Source organism: Podarcis liolepis, assembly GCF_965112155.1.
Source record: "Podarcis liolepis genome assembly, chromosome: 6".
Lineage (NCBI taxonomy): Eukaryota > Metazoa > Chordata > Lepidosauria > Squamata > Lacertidae > Podarcis > Podarcis liolepis.
In genome coordinates, this window is record NC_139559.1 from 63,044,467 (window position 1) to 63,063,010 (window position 18,544).

General features: G+C 42.4%; 1 protein-coding gene across 3 annotated transcripts in view; it reads right to left on the bottom strand.

The window, feature by feature from the left end:
* The window catches only part of GNG12 (G protein subunit gamma 12), a 41,250-nt gene extending 27,440 nt beyond the window's left edge, over positions 1-13,810 (bottom strand). The window contains exons 1-2 of one of the 3 annotated variants that reach the window (XR_014527791.1): positions 13,364-13,784; positions 183-296 (exon numbers count right to left, since the gene is read on the bottom strand). The gene's annotated coding sequence lies outside the window, so the exon portion shown is untranslated. Of the gene's footprint in view, positions 1-182; positions 297-13,363 lie in introns of all 3 variants that reach the window. The other 2 variants (XM_083510601.1, XM_083510602.1) reach the window with 2 other exon arrangements.
* Positions 13,811-18,544: the final 4,734 nt, after the last annotated feature.

Genomic DNA, 18,544 nt, shown 5'->3' on the forward strand with positions numbered 1-18,544 from the left:
AAAGGCAAATTTAGAATTCATCACAGAATTGCACTAAATATTTCTATGGAAGATTTGCTTGTTAAACCTCCAGGTGGCACTATAAACCTCATCTCTGAATTTAAAAAAATGTTAATTATCTATAAAGATACAAGGAACATCTGAATTAAAAAATAAGGTTTCTGCTTTGGTATAATATTTACCTTCTAGTGTGAATGACAGGAACAGTCTGGCTATTAAAGCACCAACAAGGACTCAGGTGATTAGCTTCCAGTTCTTGCTCTGCGACAAATCTTGCACTTGGCCTTTGGAAAAATCTGGAAAACAGATATTAAGTGGAATGATGAGAAAAGAAGACAGTAGCATCTGGAAAGGAGAGAGTGTGTTTTCCTACTGCAACAGTATAAAATTACTTCTTAGGATGTACAAATTTACCAGTATTATTAGCACTAAACATGACCTGATGAAAAGATCTGGTGCTTTTTTAAAAAAGGGTTTATGAACTGCCATCCTAACACAAAGTTAAACAAAGCAAAGGATGGGATTCAGCTAACCAGTTCTGTCAACAGAAGCCCTGTGAAAGGACTTCTACATGCACAATGGGGCTTTCCCCCCCTTCCCTCCAAAATTGACTCTGGGTTGGGGCATGACCCATAACATTGCACAGGGGAAAGGGGCATTGCTGCATCTAGCAAGCTATAATGCTTGCGCAGGCAGAACGAATGGAAGAGTGTGCCATTGAATTCCGCCAAATATCAGAAAAGCAGCCTTCCGTTAACTCCAAATGAACAGAATGTTTAAGAAATATATAGGCAAAAAGAAAGTGTCTGCAGCAGAATAATGAAGATGTGTTCCATTCATTAGTTTTATACATGATCTCTGTAACCCACACCCGGTTTCAAAATATCCCAAATCCCATGTCTCTTCTCCTGACCCCAAATATTTATCTTCCTAGAAATAACTGCAATCTTAACTCTTTTCTCTTTCTGCTGCTAGAAATCCTCACAGCTTCAGAATGTCAGTGACTAGGCAGCACTTTTGTACCAGGAGCCAGAGAACAAGAGTTCTGGTTCACACATTACAATAAGCCAAATGATGGTTTAGTGAGAACCTGCAGGCTCCTGGGAAGGAGATTGTGGCTGTTTTGCTCCTCCCTGGTTAGTTTGCTCCCTTGCTTTACTGAGATAAGCCAGGAACTGACTTAGCATATTGTCGAAATCCAGGGCTCAAAATTTAACTTTCTCTGAACTAACCACAAGCAGTAACCAAGGTCCACAATTTTGCAAGCCACACTCACCATAGGAAGAAGTCACATGGTCTCTGGCAAGTATGATGAGCCCCAGACTCCCTTCATATTTGGAGCTGAGTGGATGATCCCAGATTTCTACCCACCCACAAGATTCAGAGGAAACACTGGATTTAGTTTACTCTCAAGAGCACCTGGCAAAGCCAAAGCCCCACTTCCATAGTTTAGAGCAGGTCTCGTTAATTAATGGATACTGTTTTGACCAAGACAGATAAAGTATACAAGAAAAAGTATTGAAAAATCATAAAGGTAGTCATGGGAATGAGAAAGCAGAAACAATGAAGTTTGGAAAATGTGAGATTTTTCTTCCTGATGTTTAATATGTCCCAGGATGTATGTTTAACTTAAGATAAACTGAAAGCCCAGCACATACTGTAAGCTAAAACATGGCACTCAGGATCAAGCTAGACGCCAAACCCATGCGGTTTTCTTGCTGAATGGGAGGCCACTCTTACAAACAGGTGATCACAATCACTGATCACAATTCCCCAGTCAAATGCAGCATCCAGGGCTCTGTCAAAGAATCAGTGACAAACAATCAGGGTTGACAAGAGCTGCAGTTCAACATCTGGAGGGCACCATGCTGGGTACCCCTGCCCCCTGCCATAAACGGCCTATGAATCTTAACATACAAGCAGTATACACCACCAATGTAAGAATGAAATTCTCAATCATCTTTGAAGTCCAGGTTTTGATTAATCTGATTTCTCCGGTTATCTTCCATCTTGTTTTCTTGTCAATTCTACTTAAATTCCTTTAATGTAAGCTTTGGAATTTTGCATTCAGAATTTATATTTTTAAACAAAAACAAGGAGAAAGAGGACCCATTGGTCAGTGATTGAGTAAGTGCCTCATATGCAAAATGTCCCAGGGCACAGCAGCTGAAATAATCTAAGGCAGCAGAACTGGGAAAGACTCCCGTTTGGTACTCTGGAGAGTCTTCACCAGTCAGAGATTCAGGCTAGATCAGGGGTAGGCAACCTAAGGCCCGGGGGCCAGATGCGGCCCAATCGCCTTCTCAATCCGACCCGCGGACAGTACGGGAATCAGCGTGTTTTTACATGAGTAGAATGTGTCCTTTTATTTTAACTGCATCTCTGGGTTATTTGTGGGGCATAGGAATTCGTTCATTTCCCCCCAAAAAATATAGTCCGGCCCACCACATGGTCTGAGGGGTGGTGGACTGGCCTACGACTGAAGAAAGTTGCTGACCCCTGGGCTAGTTGGTCTGACTCAGTAGGAGGCAGTTTCATACATCCCACCCCCAATGATTAATAATAATAATAATAATAATAATAATAATAATTTATTTATACCCCGCCCATCTGGCTGAGTTTCCCCAGCCACTCTGGGCGGCTTCCAATCGAGTGTTTAAAACAAGACAGCCTCAGTATCATTTAAATATACATCATCTGAATCTCCCACTGTCCAGTTATTTAATGAAAGTATATTATATCCTGTCATTCAGTTTCACAATGTGCAGGGTGTCTTACAATTAAAACAATCAAGGATATTTAAAAAATACTAAAAACAGCAGAGTGAGAGCAAGAAAAAACAACAACATTAAAACAGATCTTAAAAATTGTAATTGTTATAAGTGGTAGATGAGCTAACAGTCCCACAACTCAGATTAAACTGGTAATTTCTCCTTTACTTGGAGCAAATACTGCCAAACCAGAGGAGACTTCTTGATTTACTTCGCCCTACTGCAAGTGCAGCCATTTTTATGAATGAAACTCCCACTGTGGGGAATATTCCCAGAATAGGTTACTAGTCACCAGTACTGGCATAAAACAAATTATTTTGTGGATCAAAGGCTTTTTGGCAATTTAAATTGAACTTAATTCTATCTGACTTTTGAGGATGCTTCGATCATTAATCTCCAAAATCTAGTTGGGCAATCTCTTCTCTCTTTCTCTCTCTGGCTGAGTAAGATTGTCTTCCATGAACACAGTCTTAGTGGTGTGTCCATAAACGACTGTGGAGGCCAATTCTGGATCCACACATCCTTCCATAGAGGGGACGTAGGTTTCTGGGTGGGAGTTGATCACGGTGAGAATTTGCCTAATGTGCCTTCCTCTTAGCTCATTTCTCCCTTTTGTCCTGAATTCGTGCTTCTTCAAAATCCACAATGCCTTTTGTAGAGGCTGTTCTCCAACTGGAGCACTTGCAGGCCAGTGTTTCCTATTATCGGTGCTTATATTGCATTTTTTTCCGATTTGCCTGGAGAGCATCTTTAAACCTCTTTTGTTGTCCTCCAGTATTTCGTTTTCCTTTCTTAAGCTAGAAATAGAGTAGTTGTTTTGGAAGACGATAATCAGGCATCCAAACAACATGACCAGTCCAAGGACGTTGGTGTTGAAGAATCATTACAATGCAATTATTGAGACTAGCCAAAGTGTCCACAAGAGTGGCAAGCTTTAGAGTTCTCTAGAACTCTTAATCAAGCAAGACACAACAACAAAACCGGGGGCAAGGGAGATGAGGATAATTTTTTAAAGTACAAAAATTAGGTTGATGTTGTAGCCAGGAGGTCAGGTTGACTTCATGATGGAGACTGCAGGCTGAGTCCATTCCTGTTACCAGGTTACAGGTATCAGGTTACACACCGAGGATGCACACCATACAAACAATGCTGATTACTGGGCTGCTGTTAGGGCAAATTATATTTTAACTACTCGCTTTAAGTATATTGTGATATCTCAAACTTAAATGAAACACACTAGTTCCTGAGCTACACAGACAACAGAAATAAAGAGAAACATGAGAGTCTTTCATTTACCAAAGTAAGGGATTAATTTTGGGTGGTGCACTTGACAACCATCCAAAGTTCATATTAAAATTATTTTCATATGAAAATTAAAATTAGTACCTAGAACACCATCCAAAGGTAATCCCTGATTTTGCTAAATTAAAGAGTGCCAAGTTTCTCTTTACTTCTGCACTGTGCCTATGCCAGTAACCTCTGCATTTTGTTTAAGACAATGATGGCTAAATCTTTTACAGGCCTTGGGCCAACATTCTGGGGCCAACTCTTAAGGACCAACATGACTACCTTTGCTTATTATTGCTCATTAAAATATTTTAAAGTTCTAGAGCCTTTGGGCCTGGACAGACTGACAGCATCCATTTAAAAATGTCAAAGGGCAATAAAACATGTATTGTTGTTAACCTTAGATGCTATTATAATGCATTACAAATACTTCTCATGAAGTCACATTAAAGGAATAGAGGTAGAAGAAAAGTATACAAGCTTTAAAAACCCCAAAAGTGTTTGTGTTCCCATGCCATTACTAAAAAGAATATGGTTAAGGTCAAAAGGATATTGCAGCAGAAAAGTGGTATGTAATTAATTTAAATTGGGGCAGAAATGGGATAGGAAAACAGCTCTCTCTCATGAACAATAGTACTCAAGTTATTTTGTAGACTAATGAGGACAAATACATTTATACGATATACTAGAATAGACTAATAAGAGATCAGCTAATGCATCTCATTGCCAATGGTTGATTTATTCCTACAGAAACATTATCAATGTTTCATACAATTTAGATTTTAAAATGCAGAATATATTATTTCCTTAGGAATATGCTGTTAAAAATGTAAGCCTCACATTTACCTTTTGAATAATATCTACTAGATGTAGGAATGTGAAGCAATTATTTAATACAGTTCAAGATGCTATCATCAATATTCATGCAAACACTTCTTTTGATTTTCCAGTATTCCCACGAATTTCAAACACAGACCTGGAACTGATTCAAACAAGCATCCACTAAAAAAAACCAAAACCCACAGTGCAGTCTTTCTAAATTAATAACATAAAAAAATCTGCATTGCAAAGTTAGTATACTGTATTAGGGATATGCGGGTGGCACTGTGGTCTAAACCACTGAGCCCCCTGGGCTTGCTGACTGGAAGGTTGGCAGTTTGAATCTGCAAAACAGGGTGAGCTCCCATTGCTCTCTCACAGGTTCTGCTAACATAGCAGTTCGAAAGCATACCAGTGCAAGTAGATAAATAGGTAAGGTAAAAAGGTAATGGTAAAAGATAAATAGGTACCACTGCGGTGGGAAGGCAAACGGTGTTTCCGTGTGCTCTGGCACTCATCACGGTCCTCCGCGCACCAGTAGCAGTTTAGTCATGCTGGCCACATGACCCAGAAAGCTGACTGTGGGCAAACAACAGCTCCCTCGGCCTGAAAACCGAGATAAGCACAGCACCCCTTAGTCGCCTGTGACTGGACTTAACCGTCCAGGGGTCCTTTACCTTTTAACTTATTAGGGATAATGAGTTTAGACTGATCTGCACCCTGACACATGGACGTTGTTGTATACATTCAAGCCTGTCTTTCCCCAACTTACCACTATTTTTCTGCATATCTGAACTTTAAGTGACTTGACCAAGAACAGAAAGGAACCTTAATGACTACGCATGGCTCTGAGCCTGGATATTTCTACATCCAAGTATGTCAGTGGCTCGTTTAGTTTATTTGCCTACATACAATGCATCCTATTATTCCTCCAGGTGAGGTGGAATGGGATCAAAGGAAAAGGAAGTTATAGGCACAATATGTATCTGTTTGGATATAAAAACATTCACAGATTACTGCCGATTAGAAATGCAAGATTATGCATGGTCTTTTTTTGTTGCAACTCTGGTTTAGCAAGGGTGCATCATGAAATGGGAGAACAGTTAAGCACATTAACTGACTCTACCTGTCTTTTGAGCCTTGGAATACATTGTTTAGCCAACATATCAGCCACTTGTTTATTTTCTGACTGCTAATACAAGATCAAAATGATACTTGCTTCTTCCAGACCTACACTGAAAGCATAAACTTTTACCAGTGCCTAAATCTCTAACACAACAAGAACAGGAACGAGGAAAAAAGAGCAACTGAAACTACTTGCTTTTATATGGCTAAAAGTGAAAGTAAGATGTGGCAAACAAATTGTAGTACTCTTAAACTGCCAAAAAGGAATCTGATTAAAGTAGGCACAAATCAAAAAATATTACGTGTTTTATTTCTGTTGTACAGAACCCCAGCTGAAATTTAAACACTTGGGACAAGACTTCCCGGTACATAATCCTCATGTAAGCATCACATCAAGGCAGCTGTATCGTGTTCAGATCAACATCTACAAGGCTTTTCCAGAGGAGAGAGGCTCTTGCATAGTTTCATGTCCCAGAGACATAATGAAATTCTACAGGTGAAGCATAATGAGACCTTTAGAAGATGGGAACATAAAAACAGAAGAGCGTGTTCCTCAGTAATGGTGGCACCCAAAGTTGAAATCCCAAAACAAGCACTGCCTTCTGGGTGCTAGCACAATATATGGCAGTTTTATTAGTCTTAGTTACGGATTTTTCAGCTTGGAGATGCGCCTCTTTATCTCGAAACCTAAGTACAGTGTGGCGTGAAGATTTGTGATGTGGCATTTAAGGAGTGCTGGATTTAAGATGAAAACCAGGATTCAAATCCCTGTTTAACCACAAAATGCAATGGACAGCCTGATCAAGTTATTGCCTCTCCCCAACTGTACTTCACAGGGTTGTTGGGCAAATATAAACAGCATGATCCCAAGTATGTTACCTTTGGAGGAACTCAAGAATACCCATGTGACAAATAAAATTAAAATTCTTGGGTGGTGGGCTATCTTCAAATGCTTCCCTTCACTATAATACATTTTATTGAGCTGTAATTATTTTTTACTGTCTGGAAGTCAGACAAAAATGCTACTGATGTTCTCAAGCAATGGGGGCAACATAAATGAATAACTGTCTGATTCCACAATTTTCAAGAACACAGGACAAACTTTAGTACACAGAAGCCCCATGTTAAGCTGAAGACAGCTGCTTTTGTGCGGCGTGTATTTCCATGGACCCCCCCCCCTCAAGCCTCCTGACATGGAAACAAATTGTAGTAAATTTAAAATAGGATGAGCACTGAAAATTGTTCAATAGCCCTGTCCTTCATACTATTAAGTACTATTGTGTCCCATGGCCACAGATACTGAACTGCATACCAGTTTATGTGTAAGCAAGAGCTTGTCTAGAACAGGCAAGAAATAATAGGCTTGGGAAATATATTGAGTGTATAATTAGTTATCATAATATAGCAAAACTTAGCATGAGTACTAAGTTTTCAGGCGGCAAGTCTAAACACTTTCCCAGAAGTAAGCCTCACTGGGACTTACTTCTGAGTAAACATGCACAGGATTGGACTGTAATGAAACAGCCAACATAGCCCTAATTACCGCATCAGACACATTAGATAAGACAAAAATTGCTTTCTCCCAGTGCTGACATGAGCGAAGATGTTTGAATCGTGTACAAAAACAACTAAGCAATTACTTCACAGACACGAAGAATAGGTCCCTAATGCTGTAAAGAATGTGGTTGCAGAAGTATTAAAGAGCAGTGCTGATAATGAGCAACACTGGTTTGCCACCCATAACTAAACTATTTTGTAAATATTTTCACAAACCTAAGAAGCTATTTTTATCCAAACAAGAACACTGATAACAATTCAGCCATTGCTTTACGAAAGTAATCATGTAACAATGGTAATTTTCGACAGAATAATCTCCAATTTAACAAATTCTCCCCTTCTGTTCTCCACCCACTCAACCCACAGGAACTATTATTATTCATGTTCCTACTGTGAATCACAAGTTCCTAAAAAGGAAAAAGGAAAAAAAGAGCCTTCCAGAGATTTACACCGATTATGCGGAATCAGATCATTAGCCCACCTAGACTGGGGTTATGTACATCAGCGAGCAGCAACTCCCCAAGTTACACTCAGAATAATCCCACTGAAATAAACAGACTTAAATTAGTCACGATTAATTTTAGTCCATTATTTCAACAGATTTGCTCAGAGTGCAGCTTTGCTTTAAACCAGAGCCTAGGAATGGCACAGTCTCTTTAAAACCAGGTACGTAGTTTGTGGTTGCTCCTGAATCTGACACTGTCCCTGGGTGCTGAGTAAAGGAGGGGCACCTCTACTCGATCCAAACACCCCACAGCCCAGAACTGCAGGGTGGGGTAGGGGCTGGAATGCTCTGCCCAGACGGGCACAATAGCCATAGCTTTTTCTGAATAAAACAGACCTGGCCACTGCCATTCGTGGCTTAGTATCATCCAGATTAGGGTACAATAACACACTTTTATGTGGAGCTGCCATTTGCAGAATTTTCATGAAGTACAATGGATTCAAAACACAGTGGTCACAGTATAAACTGGGGCTCATCGTGGACAGCATATAACAACTTTGATATCTGTAATTTCCTGGAACTGCAGCCCAGACATTTATTGAAATATTAATTGCACAATTGTAGAAACTGTGTTATTGTTTTTAGGGACTGTATCATTTTCAAATCTCATTTATTTTATTGTTCATTGCTTCTAGATGTGAAGTGGTTTATAAATATTGTAAATTGTAATTGTAAATTGTAATTGTATTGTATTGTAAATTGTATTGTAAATATTGTAAAATATTGAAACATTCAGAAAAATGTCTCTGGGTGCTGATTTTCTGCATTGAGCTGACGTATCTTTAGGACACCTACCTTAAGAGTTTACCCCAGATCTCAGATTAACATCAGAGGCTTTGCTCTGACTCATCTGAGACTCAGCCTGCTTTTGAACAAATGTAAGCTTAGTATTGTGATGAATTTCCCTTGACATGGTAGGGCAACTGATTTGGTTATTCATTATTATTGAATTTGTAATATGTGCCTATTTTACGGCTTTAAGTACAATTTTCCAATAGACCATACTCCTTTGGTTTGTTTAATTTGCTCTATTCAAAGATTCAGTTATTATATATTTTGCAGTTTGTTTTCAAATACAATGACTGCTTGATAATATACTGTAACTAAACTTTAAAAAAGTAAAAAGCTGTTTTGGGTGGGATATTGGGACAAATGTTGTATATAACTCTATTCTTTTACTGAGTTATCTTGTCATCTGCCTTGATGGCCTTGATGGAAAATAAAAAACATGTGCACTGCCACTGAGCTATGGATCTTCCTCTATTTGCAACATATTTAACTCTGTTCCTAAGCAAGAACTTGCGCGTGTTGCTTAAGACACAATACAGTTCTGGATAACTGACAGGATTTATGTTTTCAGAAACGGGGATCACCCATTGCTTCTTTATCACAGAACCCTAGACATAACCCAATATTTGCAGAACCTAGCAGACAGCAATTTATTCTGCAATCTCCATTTTGGAAGAGAGTCTAAACACAGACTTCATGGCTACAACATCTCCCTACTTTTTTGTATTGTTTTGTTTCATTTCACACACACACACACACACACACACACACACACACCCTTCTGCTTTGCTTAAGAACTAGTCTGATAAAGAGTTCTGGAGAACTTGCTCTCTATTTTGTGAATCATTTGTTATGATTTTAACATTATTATCTAGAGGAGACAGGCATTTATTTGGAATCTCACCATGTTTAAGGGCACAAATTTTGCTATCCAAAACCGAGACAAACTTCATTTGGTACTTGCATAAATCTTTCCGTTTCTGGAACTTTAACAACAGTTAATAAAAATATAAAAGCTGCAGTTTAAGTAGCAATTGGGAACATCAGGCCTGGGTGGGGAGAACCACATTGCAGCTTCTCTACTGGGCTTTCAAAACTCTTCCCAGTCCATGCCCCCTATCCCAGGACCCTGCTTCTTAACAGCCCTGTTCTGCACTCTCCTCAAGTGCTTCTGCCAACTGAAATGTGTCCTTGAACTGTGATTCTGCCTCTTCCTTGACTGGAGAATCAAAAAAATATTATTAATAATATTTATTAAAATTCTATGCCGCCTGTCATTTCAGGTTTACAGGGCAGTTTACAGTATAAAATATACATAACAAAATAATGAACAAAAACAATGCATGCAGAGTGTTTATGCAAAAACCTTGGGGGGGAGGTTGTAGCTAAAAATACAGGTTACTGTAAGAGTCACACCTATTGCTCTGCTCACTTTTCTTTGTCTCTGATCCTGCCCACAGCTAGCAGGTGAGCCCATGAGGAAATGTGACCCTTAGGCTGAAAAGGGTTCCCCCAGCCTGAGAGAAAGCTTTAATGGGGGGGGGGTTCCAAGCGGAAAGAGGTAAAAATGAGTTGACGATTACAAGTATACGAAGCAAATGTGTACAAAATGGAAGATTCCAGCATTAAAAATGTTGGGTCTGAAACAGCGAAAGTGTAAGAAGAAGCAAAGTTTAATCCCACTCTGCAAGGTTTCACTATCCAGTAAGCTTTATGTTTCACCTCCATAGCAAGCAAGACTATCATTAAACATGACAGAACTTGTTAAATAAACTCCCTGATGTTCTCGCTGTGAGATTTTTCTTGTGACTAGGCTTTCCGATCAGTAGGTGTCCATAAATCCACCTGCGCTGCAGCTTGCTGGGTCAAGGGCCCCTACTCAGTGTAACCTGAGAAACCCTCTCCTGCCTCTCACCTTGAGAGGGAAGAAGGGGGCCTTCGCACTGTGCAGTGCTTGTGGGGAGAGTTAAGAGACACTCCCGCCTCCCCCGCGACAATACACACACACTACAGTCAGGAAGGGGTGTTTCTTTTAAATTACACCGAACAGAAGCATACTGTGCATGCAAGATTAAAGCCCACTCCCAGTGTGATATGAGATGCCCCCTTCTTTTCCCAAGCTCTCTAGCAGACGCAGAAGGCTATGGGGATGGAGAGAGTCAGTGGCAACTATGGAGTACGGCTGGGTAGTAAGTCAAGCCAACATTTTGTAGACTTCCCTTTCATGCTGTTTCCTTCGGGAGAAAAGTGCACTTAATATCCAGCAGACACCAGCTATATGATGCTTATTATTGTTCTAGCAGCTCACAGTCAAGAGTTACACTAAGTTCAGGCTAGAACAACCACCAATCTTTTCCTTTTACTTGCAACAGCATCAAGATGACATACGGGAGCAGTTTTATCAGGTTCTCCTTCATAAAAGCATGGGAGTTTGGTAGAAACTAAACACAAGCAGCTTCAAGGAGCAGGAGAATACGGAAAACCTCACCACAGACCCCATAGCTTGCTTTGTTTTCCTTGTATTTTATTTCCACGGAAGCAGAGGTGGCTCACTGCGTGGGGCAGAGTTGCTGCACTAGCTTCCCTGTAGGCTGGATGCTGTTGCTTACTGGGAGGGAGGCAGGCATGGCACACCAAACTCTTTGCCACCTTGTCCTCCCCCCGCCCCTCTTGGTAAGCAACAGCGACCCACATGCTGGAAAGCCCAGCAGCTCTGCCACACATGGTGAGCCACTTCTGCACAACTGTGCATTAATTTCTTGCTTTCGTTTACAAATTCTACCCTTCTGAAACTCCCAACAGAAGAATGGAGTGTTTCTTACGGAAATGCAGAGTTCAAACACCACTAGGTAAATGCTGACTACGTGTCTTTGGTGCAGCGGTGGGGATCCGCTGGCCTTCCAGATGTTATTGGGTGACAGCTACCATCATCTTTGACCACTGCCCACGGCGGCTGGGGCTGATAGGAACTGGAGTCCAACATATTGGAGGGCCCCCTGCTTTGGTGACCCTTTCTCCACAGCAGTCACCACAATGTAGCTCAGCACCAACCATCAGCAAAAATGAGCTGGGAGTGTTGCAGGCCAGCACCATTCATCGTCTTTTGGACACACTGGAAACCAGGAGCAGCCACACTATACTAAGGAAGCCACAAAACTAAAAGGGAATAATTAGCATCATTAAGCCATAATGGTTGGCAAGGCGCACCAGCGATGCAGTATGGTTATGTAGGTAACCACCATTTTATTAAACATTACAGCCAGCCACATTATCTTCTAGCCAATAAATATATATCAGTGCCGAATATCCATCATCAAGCAAAAGCCAATCTGCAGCATAATAGGATAGCAGCCTTGTATGCAGTGCTTGCCTGCTGTCTGAGGCACTGATACTGTTTCTGACCCTACTGTGAGGTCTCATTGGTAACTGAAACTCAGCAATGAAAGCAGATAACGCACATGATGTGAGAACTCAACAATGCTTTGCTGGTACTCTATTCCAGCTGATGGGAGTTGTAGTCCAAAACATCTGGAAGGCACCAGGTTGGAGAAGGCTGGACTAGTCTATACCTGTCCATTGTATCTACTTTGGCCTCTGTGCAATTCTGGAAGACAGACCCATCCAGCAACCCAAGGGACCTCAGGTAGCAACCTCACAATAGTCCTGCTTCTTCCCATCAGAGCCAACAAGATGTGGCAACAGCCGATAACTCAAGATGGTTTTAAATGGGGATTCTAGAAATGCACCATAGGCAGTTCAACACTAGTCATAATAGCTAAATGGAAGCTCCAGGTTTAGGTCCTGAAACAAGTTTTACTGTTATGATAGGTATGTTGATGCAATTCTTATCAATATTGTGGTGTTGTTGTTGTTGTTGTGCACCACCCTAGAATCAACCAGAATCTATAGGCAAGTTACTAGATTAGCACTCTGGTCCTTGCTTGGGGGCTTCCCAGAAACATCTGGCTAGCCATTTTGGAAACAAGCCACTTTGGAAACAAGACGGACCTTCAGCCCGAAAACTCTTCCGACGTTCACACATACACAGAATCACCCTCCATGTTCTCTAACACGGGGCAAGAGCCACCCTAGCACACCTCGTTTCGAGAAAAAGGAGCCGACCCACCCTCTCCCCACGACCCGGCGCTGGTGGCGTGGAAACAGTGGCCTAGCGAGCCCGGGAGGCGCCCGCCCGCCCGCCTGCCCGCGGCAGCCACGCCTCGCTCAGCGCCCCGCACCGCGGCCAGGAAGAGGCGGCGGGGGCAGCAAGCCGAAGGCTCTCCCGCTCCCCGCGACGACGGCTCTGCGCGCCTCGAGCGGCCGAGGAAAGGCAGCGGGCGGCCGCGGAGGGGGCAGTCCTCGGCCCGGCGGCTGCAATGGCGGGAGGCGGGGACAGCGCCCGGGCGGAGAAAGAAGCAGGAAAGAGCAGCGCTGCCTGTGGCCCGGGGAGGCCCTCCTCCCTCGCTCCCGCTCCCTCCGGCGGCGGCGACGCCGCGCCCGCCCTCCTTACCGTGCGCCTCGCCGCCTCAGCCCCTTCTCCGGCCGCCGCCGCCCTCGCAACTCGGGACTCCGCCGTCTCTATGGGCGACCGGAGCTAGCCGACCTCTCACCCGCTGCTCCTCCTCCTCCTGCTGCTGCTGCTGCCTCCGCTGCTGGCTCCGCCTGGCCCCGGGCGGGGAAGGGACGAGGCTCCTTCCTGGGCCAGGACTGCGCGCTGCTCTCGTCCGCCCAGCAGCGCCTCTGCCAGCGGGGAGCGGATCCGGGGGCGGGAAGGAGCGCCCTCTCCTTCCTTCCTCCCTTGCTCGGCTCCTCGGAGGCAGCAGGAAGCCGCTCTCCCGGGCAGGGTCCGCGGCGCCTCCGTCCCAGGCGGGGTTGGGGAGCGGCGGGAGCCCTGAGTTACCCCGCGGCCCTAAAGCACCTCTGCAGAGTTTCGTTTTAAGGCAGGAACAGGATTGAGCCCGCGGCCACCGCCAAGGGCGGGCGGGAAGTGGCTGCTGGTCGTTTTCCCTCCCTCAGAATTGTAGACTTGGAAGGGTCATCTAGTCCAACCCTCTGCAGCGCGGGAATCTCAACTAAAGCATCCATGGCAGATGACAACAACAACACTTTTATCATTTGTATGCCGCCCCTCAGACTGGGTTGCCAAAGCCTCTCTGGGCGGCTCCCAACAAAATGTTGAAAACACAATAAAACATCATTAAATACTCCCCTAAACAGGGGCTGCCATCCAACCTCTGCTTTAAAACCCTTCGAGTCTGAGGGAGCCCATCCCACTGTCAAAAAGTTAGTTGGAATCTCCTTTCTTGTAACTTGAAGCCAGTTGGTTTGGGTCCTACACTCAGGAGCAGAAGAAACCAAGCGTGCTTCCATCTTCCATGTGATAGATATTTGAAAATGTCATATGATACCTTCTCTCAAGCAGGCTTCTCCTTTCAAGGCGAAAGGCAGGCCTCTCCTGCGTTCATTCTCAAATTTGGGGTAAAACTAGGAGGCGATGTTTGTGTAAGAAGCTGTGTGAGCTCCATTCTGGTATTGAAAAGAAATTACTGGGCTGAGCATGTGCTGGATTTCAGATGCGTAAAATTGCCTTGAGACAATTGTGTATAAGGCAATTAATAAATTAACAATTATAAAAATAAAATAATAACGTTTTGCACCTGTTGGTGGACTTCAGGGTTCTATAAACACAGACACACACAGTAGATCCCACCAGCCTGAAGTCTGCCCACTCCTGGTAGGCCTGCATGTTGACTGTATCCAGTTCTTAGACATACACCAGAAAAGTCCTAATAGGTCGGACCAAAGATCTCTTTAGGCTATCTAACCAGATGCCCCCAGGAACCCCACATGCAAAGCATGAGGGCAACAACCTTCCCTATCTATTCATTCCACCAAACACCCCACTGCATTTGATTGTTCCATTTACCCATCATAGCTAATAGTTGGAAGGAATACTTACCAGGAAATTGGGCTTCTTTTAATATTGTTGTGATTTGCTTGAAAAAAGCCCAACTGGCTTAACATGGTTCTGTAGTTCTGGCTATTGACATATGTTAAAATCCATGCCCGGCCATGGACTTCCGGGTGAGCGCCTCTGGCAATGGCGGATTTCCTCTGATCAGGAGGAATCCGCTTCGTGGAAATTAGGGTCTGGACCGCCACGGCGAGGTGGAGACCCATCAAAAACCACAGGCGGGAGAAGCCTGTGGACGTGGGATTCGGCAGGCACCTTTTGCGCCTCCCCTACTCGCGGGGAAACCCGGTTTGGGGGATCCGGAGCGACGTGGGGTGAGCGGCGCGGTGCTTCGAATCGACTGCTCTTTTCATGGAGTGAAGCCACATTGCTGTTGCCGGAGAGTGCTGACTTTTTCCTGTGGACAATTGGACTTTAAACAACTACCCGTGAGTAGAACGGAAAATTGGACTATGAAATATCTTAATTTGGCACCAAAGCAGGAAGGTTCTAAACAGGAAGTCCGTCTTCCGCTTTTGTAAATAGTTTGAAGCAAAGACATTGCAAGCTAAAGTCTGGAAAGTCTTTTGTAAAGGACTAAATCTCCATTGGCTAAAACTACTAAACCCCCCTTGGAAGCAGGAGAAGAGGGGGGAAATCTTAGATTGTTCAGGCCTGCAGGAGAGAGAGTAAAGAAAGATAAATTTCCACCGCCTTGAACCTGGGAACGGGTTGCTAGGAAGACAGACGTTTTGGGAAAGTTCATTGACTGTGAATAAAACGTTTGTTGATAGATAGTTAAAAAAGAGAAACATATTGATTCCAATGTTTCATTTTGCATTTAAAAGGAACAAAATGTTTGAAAAATGAAAGTAATTTTGTTGCTGGATCTGCTTTTAAAAGGACGGATACAAATAGAAATTGTTTCCCCTAGAGGGAGCTTTTGAAACTGTTGTTGGAGTCGATCTTGGGGAATTCTCCAGCTGCAGAGATTAAAGATCGTGAGAACCAGACATTGACCTTGAACAAGAATGTGCCCAGAAGAAGCCTTAGTAATTGCTTTTTGCAAGACAAGCGCTTTATTGGAACAGCTACACCAGGAGATGGATTTGATGACTGTTGCAGTTAATAATTTTGGACAAACAGTGAATACATATATAGAAACCACTCAGGAACCGACCCAGGAATCTGCTTTGACAGGGCAAGTTGTGCAGAAGACAAAGGAGGAGGTTGCTGTTGAACCTCAAGTAATGCAAGTGGAGAAAGCCACGGCCTTGCAGGAACATAAGCTGTTGTTTTTGATGACCGAACCTGGAGAAAGTCAGATTTGGAGAGATGGAGTCTCCTTTGGATTGGAGATGGGAAATTGGATAGATCCTCCTATGCAGGGCTGTTCTGGCTTCTGGGATCTGGTTCTGTGCCAGGGGGAGTTTGGCGTTGTCGGGGCCTTTAACTTTGGAGGGACTTTGAAACATGCCTTGAAATACCTTTTGGATTTTAGTGCTGACTATGTAGAATGGGCTGACCTGTCGAGAAGGGATAAAGACATTGTTAGGTTGGAGTCTCCCCGAGATCTACTCCTCAGTGATAAAGGAAGGAAATTAAGAACAAGATCAGCAGAAGACAAAGTAAAGTGCAGGTATAAATATGAAGAAGATCTGCAGAAGGGACATGGAAAAGAGTTAAGAGCCTCGGATAGAAGATCACCAGGTGGATGGACTAAATGGAATGGATAGAAAGGACTGACAGAACCCGAGACTAGGAAGAAGAGAGGGTGGATGAAGATTGGAAGAAAGTTTAAAAATTCATTTAGAGAAATATTGTAAAATTAATGAGTGTTAGAAAAAATGTTGGAATGAAACTATTTGGCTTTAGTAGAAATGCTATAAGGAGTTATGTACAAATAAGTTTTAAGTTTTAGGGCTTTTTATGGTAAGATAAGGTTAAAATAAATTAAGACAACTTAATGACAGAACATAGTGAAAGATGGAAAGGATTTGCTGAGATAATTAATAACTAGAATACAAAAAGGAGGTGTGAGGAGGTCGATGAAACAAGTTAACGAAAGATAAAGATTTGGGAATATTGGATTTGTTTTAAATTTTTTGTTTGCTTTTGTTTTTGGTTTTGATGTATTGTGTGTTTTGTTCTCTTCTTTCTTTTTATTGATTTGTATTGTTTAATTTCTTTCTTTCTTTCTTTCTTTTTTTCCCTCTGTAATTTTAAATTCTCAATAAATATCATTTTTTAAAAAAAATAAAAAATCCATGCCCGGCCATAACTCAATGACCTTGAACAAACTGCTGTATTTATTTTTATTACATGTACTTGTTAAATTTATACTGTCTCATTTAGTCCAAAAAGAGTCTCCCCCATTTCCCTGTCAGCCCAATTCCACAACTGTATATAATAAATAAAAATAACCTCATGTGGAAGTATGAACTAAACCCAGTGAAGAGTCGAAAATTATAATCAACACAGAGGAAAGGAGCTGACATGAAGCTTCAAAATCTTAACATAACTGAACCGAGACATATTCATTAGGCTAGATCATGTTGAAGTCTTAATTATGTATTTGAACGTCTTCAAGAACAAAGCAGAAAACATAATCTGCTGCTGAATATATTATATTATTGAAAATGATTTGCAATGATTTTGCTTTAAAAACAAACAAGCAGGTATTTATAGCCTATGTTCTTCTCAGAACACTTACTAGTTGTGAACTGTAGCTGAGTAGTATATTAAGAGTTCAGGGTCGTGTAGATTCAAAATACTGTAAAACCTCTCTCTTAAATGTGAGTCAAAATGGTTGAGGATGATAATAATGGAACAGTTCCTCAGAACATGTCTCATGTTTGTCTCCATTTACTTCCATCCAGTCATGCTGACATACTAAAGAGGAAAGGTGAAATGCTTTTCTCAATTGATATTATTTATTTAATCTATTTATATCCCACCTTTCTCCCAGGTTGGAATTCAAGGTGACTTACAACGTTTTAAAAGCATTGGTATAAAATGCAGAGTAATAAAAACAAGCTAGTTCAAAACAATAGTTGAAATACAAGAGAATACATTTTGAAGCAGCATTAAAGTACTGATTGCCCTGATAGCAGCTCAATAAAGATTGTCTGCATCTATTGCAATATAGGAAGCTGTGGAAAGAGGACGAAAAGGGAGCCAATCTAACCTCTCTTGGAGGCAGTTCCACCATGTGGGAGCAGCCACAGAAAAAGCCCTCTCGTTACATCACCAACTGGGCCTCTGGCGGTGATGGGATGGAAGAAAGGTGTTCACCCAAGGATCTTTAGCACCTGGGCAAGGTTCGTAAAGGGAGATAAATTGCTCGGGTTACCTGGCCCCAAGCCATATAGGGCTTTATATGTCATAACCAGTGCTTTGAATTGTGTCAGGAAATAGACCTGTTGTAGGCAGTGTAGTTTTAACTGGAGGAACGTGCTCCCTGTAACCTGCCCCGGTCAGCCGTCCGGACCAGCTGAAGCTTCTGAACACTTTTCAAATGCAGCCAAGAAAAGTGCATTATGTTAGTCCCACTGGGATGTCACTCAGACATGTGCCACCATGGCCAAACCTGACATTTCAAGCAACAGGCCAGCAAAGACAAAAGAGTATATGATGAATCCTAAGATGGTAACATTTGTACAGAACAACTATGCTAGTGGAAGGCTCATCTAATCTAACCTAACTTAGAAATAATGTCAATGTTCACCATAATATATA